The following is a 15,241-nucleotide window of genomic DNA, read 5'->3' on the forward strand; positions in this document are numbered from 1 at the left end:
GGAATTCTGTTACATGCAGAGAATTATTTTCCTGGTCCAAACTGGCCTCTACTCATGTTCTGACTAAACAGGATGAGCAAGCTCTCGAAGTTTGTCAAATTCGAGTACTGAAGTAGGGAAGAAACTATGCTGTACATCTCTATTAGCCTATGACTCCATGATTGCCAGGGCACGTAAGAACGATGGGTTCCTCAGAGCCATCAGAATGAATGAAAAGTGGTGGGGCTCTTGGACTGGAGGTGAACGCCTCCATTTGGATCACTGGAGTTGTGGGGATGGCTTTAGATGTCCATGACCTTTTCCCTTTCGGACTGCAGTTCTGCCTCCGATGGATTGGTGCAAACAGTCTGCCTCTTTAAAGCTGGCAGCTGTGTGTGGCGTGAGGCATCATTCAACCACTGGCAAGATGCTGACAAGGTAGGGAAATTGCTTCTATTTGGGACATAAGAAGGTAAATTGGCTGCCCCTGAATTAAAAAAAAATGTACCTTTCTATTATTCTATTATTTGCGTGGCAAAAATAGTCCCATTTATTTCTGTGTAATCCTCTTCTATTCTAAGATTCATGAGCATATAGTTGGGGTAGTTAAGAAGGTGTTTAGCATGCTTGCCTTCACTGCTCAGATCTTTGAGTAGAGGAATTGGGAACATTATGTTGAGGTTGTACAGGATGTTGGTGAGGCTTCTTTTTGAGTATTGCGTCCAGTTTTGGTCTCCCTGTTAAAAGAAGGATAATATTAAGCTGGAGAGGGTTCAGAAGAAATTTACCAGGATGTTGCCAGGAATGGAGGGTTTGAGGTATAAGGACCGGCTGGATAGGCTGGGACCTTTTCGCTGGAGCCGTAGGAAGTTGGGAGATGACCTGAAAGAGGTTTATAAAATAATGAATGGTACAGATAAAGTAAATGGCAGGTGTCTTTACCCTTGAGTGGGGTATTTCATGCTTAGGGGGCATGTATTTAAGGTGAGAGGAGAAAGATTGAAAAAAGACATGAGGGGAAACATTTTTTAAGCAGGGAGTGGTTAGTATGTGGAATTAACGTCCAGAGGAAGTGGTGGATATGGATACAGTTACAACATTTAAAAAAAAAATTAAATAAGTACATGAATAAGAAATGTTTGGAAGGATATGGGCCAAGTGTAGGTGGGTGGTAGTAGTTTAGTTTGGGGTTATGGTCAGTATGGACTGGTTGGACTGAAGGGTTTGTTTCTGCGCTGTACAACTCTATAAAAATAGCACCATTTTGCAACATAAAACCCAACCAAAGCAGCCTGATTTAACAGACTAATGTCCTGCTGCTTCTATAATGTGGTTGCCATCAAGACTGCTTTATTTTGTATAAACTTTCTCTGCATCCCACTGCACCTCTTCTGTCCACTTTCACGCACCTTCCTCAGCTCTCTAAACCCTCTTTCTATGCCCCCCAATTCCTTGGAAAACATCCAGCCGTGGGTTGTGAAATAGAAGATAATATTCATAGAAATAAACACCAGAGAGTACACATTTCAAGCAAAAGGATAATCAATCACGTCTCCCTGATTTTCAGGAATCACAATATCGCTGAGGTACAGCCATTGACTAGTAGCTAACTGAACTAGGAGAGAGTGAGGACTGCAGATGCTGGAGATCAGAGTTGAGAGTGTAGTGCTAGAAAGACACAGCAGGTCAGGTAGCATCTAAGGTGCAGGAAAATCGACATTTCGGGCGTAAGTCCATCAGGAATGAGGCTTGTGGGCTGGGGAGGCTGAGGGTGGGATTGGGGTGGAAGGCAGCTGAGAATGTGGTTGGTAGATGGAGGTCGGAGAGAAGGATGGAGCTATCCACTATCCTCCAACAGCACCCCCCCCCCCATTTATCTCTCAGCTCCCTGGTCCACAAGCCTCATTTCTGGTGAAGGGTTAATGCCTGAAACATTGATTCTCCTGCTCCTCCGATGCTGCCTGACTTGCTGTGCTTTTCCAGCACCACACTCTCGACATTTAACTGAACTAGCCATAACAACAAACTGGAAATCATACAGCTGAAACTAACAATTTAGAATAATGTGATAAATGGTGTGAAAATATGTACTTCTCTATGTACCCACTGTTAATTCTTACAAATTCTCAATTAAGATAAGGATTTCAACTAGCTGTAGAGGTCAAATTTCGCCAGTATCTTCAAATCTATTCTGCTCAGATTACAGTTCTAAAATATTTAAAATCAGTTTACTTCATCATTTCCTTCTTATTCACTGAAATTGAATGTTACTTCCTCATATTCTTATCACCCATTGTCTTGAGCAATAAGCAAGTACCTGTTTCTATCTGAAATTGCTATTCTGATTATGAATGGCATGACAACCTTGTTAGGCTTGCTTTTATTATTGTAATCTTCCTTGGAACATTTTCAGATTCTACAATGCCCTTCTAAAATTAAGGTGAGCTCAAACAATACTTTGAATGCTTTACCAATCACAAACAGCTAAAATACTCATTTTGTGTTTGGTCACTGGTCCGCTGAATCTCATCCTGTATCCTGAGACATAACGAACCAATTAACAATAGCCTTTAGATACTTTCAATGAATGGTCTTTTCATATTTTCATTACCCTCCCTTTCTTTCCTGAACATGCTGATTTATACTGGTGTAGAATTCCTCCTGTATTGTCAGCACTCCGTTGCCTTACTCAAGGGAGCATTCTTCATGTGTATACCTTGACAATGATGCAGCCTGACTATGTGTCACACATCATCAATATAAAGGCACCTTTCAGCATTAGGTCAGTAAATAATGATCAGAATAGAAGCTACAGTTGATTCTGCTCCCCTCTCACTTACCACAGGCTGAGACCAATGCAATTACAAACTCAAACACAGGACAGATGGCTTCAATTAGTTTAGCATTGGTTATGACGTCTGGATCCAAGTGATCCTAGCAGAACCCAACTGGATATCCACGAGCAGGTTGTTGCTGAGTAAATGTTGATTGGTTACACTGTCAAGGACACTTTCTATTACTAAGGAAAGACTGAGAATAGATTGTTGGGGTGGTAACTGGCTCAATTGGATTTGTCCTCCATTTTGTAGGCAGGACATACACAGCCAATTTCCATTTTGTTTGACAGTAATTATACTTTATTGTCAGCATATTGGTAGCTGGTTGTAGAGTAGCCACCATTTTTCTGAGCCAAAATATCTCATCATGATAAAATGGAGCCGGGGAGTCCAATTTTCTGGTTTTGGCATTTGTTACCCAAGATTTAATAAAATGAATGAATATTTTGTGGGCGGCACGGTGGCACAGTGGTTAGCACTGCTGCCTCACAGCGCCAGAGACCTGGGTTCAATTCCCGACTCAGGCGACTGACTGTGTGGAGTTTGCACATTCTCCCCGTGTCTGCGTGGGTTTCCTCCGGGTGCTCCGGTTTCCTCCCACAGTCCAAAGATGTGCAGGTCAGGTGAATTGGCCATGCTAAATTGCCCGTAGTGTTAGGTAAAAGGGGTAAATGTAGGGGAATGGGTGGGTTGCGCTTCGGCGGGTCGGTGGGGACTTGTTGGGCCGAAGGGCCTGTTTCCACACTGTAAGTAATCTAATCTAAAAATTATCATTATATTGAAAACACTGTACAGGTCTAGTTCTTTATCTTTCATGCCAAAGCTCTTCTGGTATAACACGCAATGGCTTTTACTTTTGTTGCACAAAACCAAAATATTTTCTAGTCATTGGTGCTTTTCCTAAGTTAATTTATTCAGGTGATCCTTATTTAAACTGTGAAATTATCCAGCACTGTAGAAATTTTGCTTATCTTTTCCCTTATCTTTGGCTCTTTACAAATCAGCAAGTCATACTTTATTTCCTCATTCCATTTGTACTAAAGACAGGTGAGTAATTGGGACATTCTAGAAATGCCTGTGGATTCATCAGGTTTGACAGTAGTTGATTAACTCATTGCAAAACTATTTCTTCCTAAAGTGAATTAACTCATCACTGAGAGTCATTTGGCATTGGTATTTTCCCAGTGCCATTTGATATAGGTATCTTTTCCATTCTCTTGCTTTCCTGTTCTCCAAATGTTTCCTTTAAAGCTTTATGAAGCAGACAACATTATCAACTCAGTATTAAATATAATTTTTTGTGCTCCCTATTTTCTATACCACTATGTAGAATGAAACTTGTTATCAGCAGTGGTTATGGATTTCATTACTGTTTTAGTATTAGCTGCTTTTTAGCCATTGGTCCAAAACAACAGAAAATTGCGAATATAGCCCAGACCATCACACCAGCCAATCATCCATCCACTGACTCCATCTACACTTCTCAATGCTGCAGAACGGCAGCCAACATCGTCAAAGATGCCTCCTACTCTAGATATAATCCTTCTAACCTCTTTCATCAGGCAGAAGAAACAAAACTTTAAACGTATGTTCCAACAGGTTCAAGAACAGCTTTGACTCCACTGTTTATAGACTCTGCGATTCTATCGACTCTGGAAGACTCCCTCCACTAGCAACCCTGCATTGGAGGGTTGCTAATGTCACTTCAGTATTCAAAGAAGGAGGTAGAGAGAAACCAGGGAATTACAGACCAGCAAGCCTAACATCGATAGTCATGAAAAACCTTGAATCCATTATCAAAGACTTTAGAAAGCAGTGATGGGATCAGACAGAGTCTGCATGGATTTATGAAAGGGAAATCATGCTTGACAAATCTGTTGGAATTCAATGAAGATGTAATTATTAGAGTTGACAAAGGGGAGCCAGTCGCTGTGGTATATTTGGACTTTCAGAAAATGTGTGACAAAGTCCCACGAAAGAGATTATTATGCAATATTATGCAAAGTGCATGGGATTGTAGGAGGTGTATTGAGATGGATAGAAAACTGTTTGACAGAGAGGAAACAATGAGTAGGAATTATTGGTCCTTTTCAAATTGACAGGCAGTAAATAGTAGGGTGCCACCGGGATCAGTGCTGGGACCCCAACTATTCACAATGTATGTTAATGATTTGGATGAGGGAACAAAATCGAACATCTCAAAGTTTGCAGATGATTCGAAGTTGGATGGGAGGGTGACGTATGATGAAGATGCAGAGGTCCTTTGGTATGATCTGGACAGGTTGGGTGAGTGGGCAAATCAATGGCAGATGCAGTATAATATGGATAAATGTGAGGTTATTCACTTTGGAAGCAAAAACAAGAAGGCAGATTACTATTTGAATGGCTGTAAATTGGGAGAGGGGAGTGTGCAGTGGGACCTGGGTGTACTTGTGCACCAGTCACTGAAGGTAAGCATGCAGGTGCAGCAGGCAGAAAAGAAAGCAAATGGTGTGCTGGCTTTCATTGCGAGAAGTTTCGAGTACAGGAGCGGGTATGTGTTGTTGTAGTTATACAGGGCTGTGGTGAGGCCCATCTAGACTATTGTGTGCAGTTTTGTTCTCCTTTTCTGAGGAAGGATGCTCTTGCTCTCAAAGGAGTGCTGCGAATATTTACCATGCTGATTCCGGGGATGGTGGGATTGACATATGAGGAGAGAGTGACTAGGTTAGGATTGTTTTCACAAGCGTTCAGATGGATGAGGGTAATCTCATCGGGACTTATAAAATTCTAACAGAACCAGACAGGGTAGATGCAGGGAATTTATTCCCGATGGTGAGTGTGTCTAGAATCAGTAGTAACGGTCTGAGGATTCTTGGTAAATCATTTAGGATGAAGATGAGGAGATATTTCTCCATCCAAAGAGTGGTGAGCCTGTAGAATTCCTTACAACAGGACGTAGTGGATGTCAAAACATTGGGTGTATTTAAGAAGCGATTGGATACAGCATTTGGAGGGAAATGGGATCAAAGGTTATGGGGAGAAAGCAGGACTAGGTTATTGAGTTGGATGATCAGCCATGACCATGATGAATGGTGGAGCAGGCTCAGAGGGCCGAATGGCCTCCTGCTCCTATCTTCCATGTTTCAATGTTTCTGAATGGACCTCACAAATTTTAAATTTAATGTTGATCTGGCATTTTGAGCACCTTCTTTGCAGCCATAATTTTGTATTCCTCACTGTTCAATCATCCAATGAACAGTCAACACATCTTGGTGTGTTATGATCTGTCTGTACTGCAAGCAAAACAAAACTTTTCACTGCACTAAACTAAATTAGCAATAAGTCAGCTTTAATTAACAGTCTAAAGGTGTGCGAATATTTAGTAGCAAATGCAATGTGATCAAGTTCAAAGCAATTTTTAGAAGGGAGAAACACAAAACAGTTCCTGACATTCTAGATTTAGGCGAAGCTGTTTTCAGTAGGATGGAAGGGAAACTGTTTCCTGCGTACAGTGCAACATGTGGGTCTGAATTTTACATTTCTTCGGTTAAGTGTCAGTTGCGATCAAATTTTTTAGGAGGGCTTTTGTTACAAGGCCTAGTGAAATTTCTTGCTGCATCTTTGCCTCATTAACTACCTACCCACTTCTGTGGTGTCCCTCATGTGCGATTTTCCCTCTATTTTCCCAGAACTATTTAATACTATACAGATAACCACTGAAAGACCATGTTTCTTGTGTTTGCACCATCTTTAAAAGGTGGTATACACTCAATCAAATGTTGGCAATCAGTGTTGCCCCTCACTGGCAGTGTTGTGGCACCATAACCATAAAACCATTCTGCTCACAGCTGATAGGGAGCATGGCTTACATTTCCCCTCACATAGAGCTCATCCGAGTCTGTTTAAACATCAGGCCATACAGTTTACCTGTCCTTAGCTACCATCTCATCTAAATACCCCTCTAGATCACCCCTCGTCTGTCTCCAGTACCCACTCCAATGAATCCAAAGGTGGTCATGTTGCAGTATAGGACCTTTATGTCAAGGCAAGTAATTCGATACTTGCAAACTGGAGTTTTTAATGACTGTCTGCAAAAGTGAACACAAACAAAATGAATAAAGGCTGCAGTTTGCCTTTCTTTCAGCCTGAGACAAGGTAATCAATCTCCACAGGAGGAGGTGATTAGTTAATTTGATAAACTGGTTCAGTCCTGTTCTCGCACAATAACTACAAGCAGTATACATATAGAGGTTGCTGTGCAGCCGGCAAGTGGAGTGCAGATTTCATGCAGAGTGAGTTCTGTTAATGTGAGTTGGATGACAAAGGGAGAAGATACATTTTATTTTGCATTTTTAAATCTTTTTATTTACTTTCTTCAATGTCCAGTAATTGGCTCCTACGCCAATGCAGTAAAGAAGCTATTGTTGCGTTACTAATAAACTATTCAACTTGTAATAAATAGTGTGTACAATAACAATGTGGTCGGGCAGTTTGGCCAAGTAGAATGTAGAGCATATGGTATGTGAGAAGATGTAGATTCACCATCTGTTCCAGATGAACACATGTGCAAGAAGTCTCACTATCTGCATAAGTGGAGTTTGAACTCCACATTTCAAAACTCAAGTCACAGCTGGAGATAGCGTGTGCATCTGTGAAGCAGAGGAATTATGTGGATAACACATTGAGAGAGGTAGTTACACTTCCGCTTAAAGTTGCGTTGGCAGATAAGGAATGGGTGACCACCAGACCGTACAAGATAACAAGGCAAATGGTGTTGCGGAAGTCTCTTTAGGCAATCTCATTCAGTTTTCTGCTTTGGATACTGGGGTTGGGTGGGAGAAGGTGTGGAGGTGTTGGTGGTGGTGGTCTGGTGAGATACTCTTAGGACACTTCTTGTACACTCAATGGGTTGAATGGCCTCTTTTTTGCACTGTAGGGATTCTATAATTTTACCAGACTGGTGATAGTTTACCTGAGGGGCACCTTATCTCAGATAAGAGAAGAGGTTAAAAAGAAGAGTCATTCATGGTAACTTGAGTCAGTGCGGTATTGAACTGTTGGCATCTCTCCGTATTGCAAACCAGCTGGGTCAAGCCAGTACTAGCACTGAAGTCCAGGAGTGTTTACGAAATGGGTTACTGGAACAGTATGTTGAGGAGCCAACTAGGGATCAGGCCATTTTAGATTTGGTATTTTGCAATGATTAAAAACGAATTAATAACTTGTGTAAAGCGGCCTTTGGAAAAATAGTGATTATAATAATAAAGTGAAACAGAATGTGACATAGTTCATTCTGAAACCAGGTCTTAAGTTTGAATAAAGGAATCTATATGTGGATGAGAGGCAAGTTGGTTGGAGTGGATTAGGAAAATGCATTAAAAGATTTAAAGGTAGTTAAAAAAACGTCACCAAGTTAACAACAGATATACATTCCTTTGAGGCACAAACATCTAAAAGGAAAGGTGAATCACGATACAAATGAAATACTTTAAAGAGTGCATTATATCACGGGCAATGATTATATGAATGCCAAAAAATAATGATAAGCAAAAGGATTGCAACCAAGGTATGACCTAGCAAAGGAAGTGGCATAGAGATATTGTCACTGGACCTCCCTGATGAAGGGGTTTTGCCCTAAGTGTGATTTTCCTGCTCCTCAGATGCTGCCTGGATCTGCTGTGCTTTTCCAGCATCACACTCTCGACTCTAATCTCCAGCATCTGCAGTCTTCACTTTCACCTGGTAATCCAGGCTCCAGACTAAAAGTCTAGGTATATGTTTTTGAATTCCACCATAGCGGACAGTGAACTTACCTGGTCTGGTCTGCAGGAGATTCCAAACTCATTGTAATGTTGCAGACTCTTAACGGAGTCTGTTCTTTGAAATAGCTTCAGCAAACAATCAATTCAAAAGGCAATTAGGTTTGGGCAATACACGCTGGTGCAGCCTGTGATGCCTGTATCTCATTTATAAAAAGTACTTGAAACATTAGCTGGATTGAAGGTTGATCAATCTATCAGAAGAGATTCACCTCAGATTTTTACAGGAAACAGCAGCACAGATAATGGACACACAGATGGTTATCTTCCATAATTCCATGGATTCTGGAAAGTTTGCTGTTGACTGGAAGGTAACAAATGTAACTTTGCTATTTACAAAAGGATGAAGAAGATCAGTGGGTTAGTTTGATGTCAGGAGGAGGAAAAATGTTAGAATATGTTATAAAGGAAGTGATAATAAACATTTAAAAAATGGCAAAGTTGGACAAAGTCAACATGGAATTATGAGATAGATATTATGTTTGACAAACATGGAGTTTGAGAATGATACTTGCAGCATAGATGATGAAGATCCAGTGATATGGTGTGTTCTGTTATCCAGAAGGCCTTTAGCGGTCTCGTAGGAGGTTAGTGAATAAAATTAAAGGACAAGAATTGGGGGAAATCTACTAATGTAGATGGAGAACTGGTTAATAGTTAAAAAGTAGATAATGTGAATCAATGGGGCATCCTCAGGATGGCAGGCTGTACCAGCAGTATACCACAATGGTCAGTGCGACGTCCACAACTGTTCCCATTTATGTAAATTATTTGGATGGGAATGTAAATTGCAATATTTTCAAACTTTCTGAAAACGTGTAGGCATCTAAAGGGGTCTATGAGTCAGTAAAAGGTGCATGCAGGGTATGAGTCATACAGGTACAGCAAGCAAATAGAAATACAATACATTGATATTCATTCCAAGGAGATTGGGCATGAAGGAACTGTTTTATGAGGAGAGATTCAAAAAACTAGACCTGAACTCTTTGGAGTTTTGAAGATGAGAGGTGATCTCTTTAAAACATACAACGTTCTTACTGTGTGCATGCAGGTAGGAGGCAAATAGTAATTCTAGAAGCATGAGACAATCTCAACATTAAGGCATTGCAGTGCAAGCGGGCATTAGAGCTGCCCCGCATTTGCCACGGGACTATGCCTACATCGGTAAAACTATAGGAATTAATTTTGTGTTTTAAACGGCAGCCGCAGCTTAAACCCACAGAACTCAGCAGCTGCCGGTCCGCCCACGTGACCGGGAGATGGGAGCCAGAGGACAGATCAAATCCACACTAGGCCAGACACTAACCATGACTCATAGACCGAAACTCCGGAGCTAATTAATATGGAAACCCATCTCCTAATCAAATCAAGAGACTGATTGAAACACACCCATATTTATCCTGACACAAAGGACAGGCATCCACCAGACAGGAACGAACAGACTAATACACACCAGCACCCCAAGGGAACAAAGGGGGGTGCTAGCCCACAGCCCTCACAGAGAGAGACAAGCAGATAGTACCCGGACCCGTTTACATAATCCAATTAGCACCCTATTGTGTGTACACTGCAACTCTCCTGGGACGGCAGGAAACCCACCATTTGCATCTACTCCAGCGATGATGGGGAGACTATCATCCCATTCATACTCAAAATCCTCACATCCTGACAAAGAAAGGTATATAATGTGTAGCAGCGTGCGGGAACAGCAGAACAGCCGAGATTTGGACCTCGGTTGGTCTCCGCCGGTGTTACTGCATCAATAAACGTTACCGATTGTTGAACCGCACTCTGGGCTCGGACTGATATCATTTCATCTGCGCTAACAGCAGGAACAGTAGGAATGAATCAGAATTTCTTCACTCAGATTCTTTGGGATTCCCTAACCAAGAAGGTTGTGGAAACTCAATCACTGAGGAGATTCAATGCAGAAATCAAGAGGCTTGTGGAGATTAATGACATTAAGGGATGTGAAGTAAATATTAGGAAATGGCTTTGAGGAGATGGTCAGCCAAGATCTGGAATGGTGGAACAGGCTGAATAACCCGATTATATGATCATGTAAAATGTGCTCTTTCCGATTACGCATTTGATAGGTATACCTTCCAATGCATTTTTGAACCATGGAAAGGAGAAATGTGCCTGGTTTCAATCCTTGCTTTAGATTTCACTACCAGATCTGAGCTGAGCTGACAGTAGTGATGCTACAATTGTTTTCTCTTATTTAAACTCCAACAAACCCTTCCAAGAATACATGGATATGTGGTATGACCACTCTTCAGTTATAGTCCCTCCCTCCCTCTCTCAACCACCAGGCTATTAAAATAAAAATAACCTGGTTTCAACCATACAATCTCTAGGAATCACAAAATCTGATCACCTTCATTCACTCCCTGAAGCAAATAGCTTTCACACACTTGAGCAGTTACTGAAGGTAATGAACTAGAATCATGAGTAATTACAATAAATAGCTGGAAATCTCAGGATAAAGGGTAAGAACAGGGTATAAAGAAATACTAGCTCAAAGAAGCACTGAGTTTCCTACACTGACTCAAATTGCAAGAGATCCTAATTAATAGAATTGTTAATTGATTGATAAACAATTAATAAAATTGTTGGATTCAATTGTTAAGAAGCGTGAGTGGGACACATTTATAAGGATAGAAGCATTATAAAAATAAATTTGCAAGATAAATAAGAAGGCAGTGATATGTACAAGAACACAAAAGAGCAATCTTATAACTTACACAACACCAGGTTATAGTCCAACAGGTTTATTTGGAAGCACTAGCTTTCAGAGCGCTGCTCCTTCATCAGGTGGTTGTCTGATGAAGGAGCAGCACTCCAAAAACTAGTGCTTGTAAATAAATCTGTTGGACTATAACGTGATGTTGTGTGATTTTTAACTTTGTCCACCCCAGTCCAACACTGGCTCCACCACATCAATTTTGCAACTGGCATTGAACAATGAGAACTTATATAGCACAGAGTCTTTGTATCAAAGACTATGCCAAACAACTCATACACAAGGGAAAAGGGAAGATTACCAATGGGACAATCCAAACCAACCTACAAGCTAATAATGGAACAACTTACCATCTTTGTGCTGTTAGTAGAATCTCACAAAATTTGGCAATTAATCAGAAAATCATGGAGAGCAGAAATTCAACATTTGGCTATCCATTCAAATGAAAATTGGGAATGTCTTGGTGCACCTCACCACTTCTTGGATACACAAGATCTGTCTGACACAATTTCAGGCAGCTTGTAAATGAGAGAGCAGCCCAGCCATCTGAAACAGGTATCATTCTGCTTTATATTAAAATTGGCGTCCATAGACACTTGTGGAAACATGATACTCCTGGACTTTCTGAAATCTTCTCCAAGTCTCCTGCAGCAGTATGTAACCCCAGCTCAGAACGCTAATCCAGGATTCCCTTGTAAAGAAAGGTTGACACCGTCAACATCTCATGTAAGATCTATTGAGCCTATTTATTCATCAGATACAGTAAGTGCAAACATACTCTTATTTGATACTGTTTTAATTTGCTCCTCCCTTCTGTTCATCTCCACCTTCTTTATCAAGTTTTTGATTCCTCTTTAGCTTATCCATATCTGGCCTCAGGATGTTATTGGGCATGACTGCAATTTCAAACAGGAGACTTGAGCAAGTAATGATGATTCAGTCTATTTCCCAAGCCAACCCACTAAATGACTGAATTTGTGCTGGGGGGAGATGTCAGAGGAAGGTTCTTTATGCAGAGAGTGGTGGGTGCGTGGAATGCACTGCCAGCGGTGGTAGCAGAGTCAGAGACATTAGGGACATTTAAGCGATTGTTGGACATGCACATAGATGGCAATAAATTGAGGGGTGTGTAGATTAGTTTATCTTAGATTAGTATAAATGCTTGGCATAACATTCTGGGCTGTACTGTGTTGTACTGTTCTATGTGGTCCATTTCTGATGGTCATCAAATATTTTTATTTTGTTTTGGGGTCAGTGCTCCTCTGCATCCCACCCCGTGCCCCCCACCTCACCACCACCACCACCCCACCAAAGGAAACAGAGGCCTCAATAGTTATAATCTTTATTCTGTGCAGAATGGGTGGGACTTTAGTCATGGATTTGAATGAGGCCAGGCTTCATTCAAAAGCCCTAAGCCTCTTCCTTCCACTGGTGACATTTCAATTGAGGTAAGTACACAGTTACACAATGCTCCACCCCGAGTTATGGTTATAGCAAAAAAAGATGAACTTCTTGTATTGGATGCCAAAATCTTTACAACACCTCTCAGTTTGTTATAAAATATTAAAAGAATATTTGTTAGTCATATTACTGCAATGTTATTAAAGTATTATCATCATGGCTGGGATTCTGTCAATAGCACATCATTCTTTATCTGCAGCAACTCTAGAAGACAGCTCACTATCACCTTCTTCAGGGTAACCAGGGACAGACAATAAATGCTGGTCCAGCCAGTAACACCCATGTCCCATGAGTGAATTAAAAAGAACATTCCCAATGTCACATCCTGAATTGTGAACCAGTTCAACTTTCTTTCATTTTGCTGTTTCTCATGTGATTATAATTAACATTCGAATTAACAGTTGCATGCATGAAACAGGTGTTCCATTTATTGAAGCTTGTCATTGGTGAAACCCCATCACATGACTATGTTACATCCTATGCAGCTGAACAAAGAGCGTTCTGGTCAAAGAGACTCTTCACCTAACATATCCTGCAGCATTAACAAAAGACTGGAGAGCACAAAGGGACATGGGTGTTTTTCAAAATTAAATTTCACTTGCAAATATTTCACGCTTCATTAGTTTCACTTTAAACACATGTGCATCATTGTTACTTGTTTATATCTCTAGCTAAGAGATATAAAATTATGTACACCTCATGGTTGGTATTCATTGAAGGAAGTTATTTCCTTTATTGTGAAAGAAGCCTCTTTGTTCACTTCTATTGAATCTTCTTGTTACGGTCCAATGTTATACTTGGAGCATTGTGGGGACATGGGTGATCTTGCAGGTTTTGTGACCCTTCCTCCTTCGCATTACAAAAGAGCATTGCCAAGATCAATGTCTGAGTAGGTATAATTGAGATATTGGGGGTGATGAAAGCCTTATCCCCGAAATATCGATTCTCCTGCTCCTTGGATGCTGCCTGACCAGATGTGCTTTTCCAACACCACACTCGACTCTGAGCTCCAACATCTGCAGTCCTCACTTTCTCATAATTGAGATGTTGCCAGTGAACTCGAAGTTCTGTCAGAATGTCACCAGCTAACAACTGAGAGCACTGTTCTTTTGGATAATATTGATACTATGGTTTAAGCCACTGCTTTTTAAAACTTGATTGTCTGGGGAGTGTTGGTGAACAGAGAGACCTAGGACTGCATGTACATAGTTCCTTGAAAGTTGCATCATAGGTAGACAGAGTGGTGAAGAAAGCATTTAGCTTGCTTGCTTTCGTTGCTCAGAGTAGTGAGTATAGGAGTTAAACATGGGTCATCATGTTGTGTTTGTAGAGGATGTTCGTGAGGACGGTTGGACAATTCTGGTTGCCCTGGTGGAGGAAGGATATTATAAAATTGGAGAGGGCGAAGAAAAGATTTACAAGTGTTTTATTGGGAACTAGGGTATTTCAGTTTTAAGGAGAGGATGGATAGGTTGGGACTTTCTCCATTAGAGTGTAGGAGCTTGAGGGGTGGCTCTATCATGGTTTATAAAATCACTAAGAGCATAGATAAGGTGAATAGCAAAGTTGAAAACGAGGGGACGTACTTTTGAGATGAAGGAAATTATTTAGAAAGGCCCCGAGGGGCAACTTTTTCACATAGTATGTGGTGCATATGCAGAATAAACTGTCAGAGGAAGTGATAGATGCAGGTACAGTTACAATATTTAAAAGGTATTTTGATACATACATGAATAGGTAAGGTTTAGAGAGATATGGGCCAAACGCAGGCAAATAGGACTAGTTTATTTGGGAAACTTGGTCATAGAATCATAGAATCCCTACAGTGTGGAAACAGGTCATTTGGCCCAACAAGTCCACTTGGACTCCCTGAAGGACTCTCCATTCAGACTCATCACCCCATCCTATCCTAACTCTGTAACCCTGCATTTCCCATAGCTAACCTACACCTCCCTGTGATGGTATGTGCATTTTAACATGTCCAATCCACCTAACCTGCACATCTTTGGACTGCGAGAGGAAAAGGAGCACCCGGAGGAAGTCCACAGAGACATGGGGAGAATGTACAAACTCCACACAGTTGTCTGAGGCTAGATGCTCAGCATGGACAAGTTGGACCAAAGGGTTTGTTTTCATGCTATATGACTCTAAGACTGACCCCATCATTCCTGACCACATTCAGGATGCCAGGCTCACCACTTTACACACTTCCATTCTGCTAACCCCATTCTCTGTCCTCCCCAGACCCCTCCTCCACTCTTCCATGAGGCCGATACCATTCCAAAACACCCCACTAAGTCATCTTTCCCAGTCCTGAATCTCCAGGCAAGCTGCTATTTTCTTGCACCCCCTTCTTTGTGCAAGGCATCGTCAAATGACGGTTAAAAAGGATGTTACAAGATGCTCATGCACCGCTG

This window comes from Chiloscyllium plagiosum, chromosome 13 (genome assembly GCF_004010195.1).
Source record: "Chiloscyllium plagiosum isolate BGI_BamShark_2017 chromosome 13, ASM401019v2, whole genome shotgun sequence".
NCBI lineage: Eukaryota > Metazoa > Chordata > Chondrichthyes > Orectolobiformes > Hemiscylliidae > Chiloscyllium > Chiloscyllium plagiosum.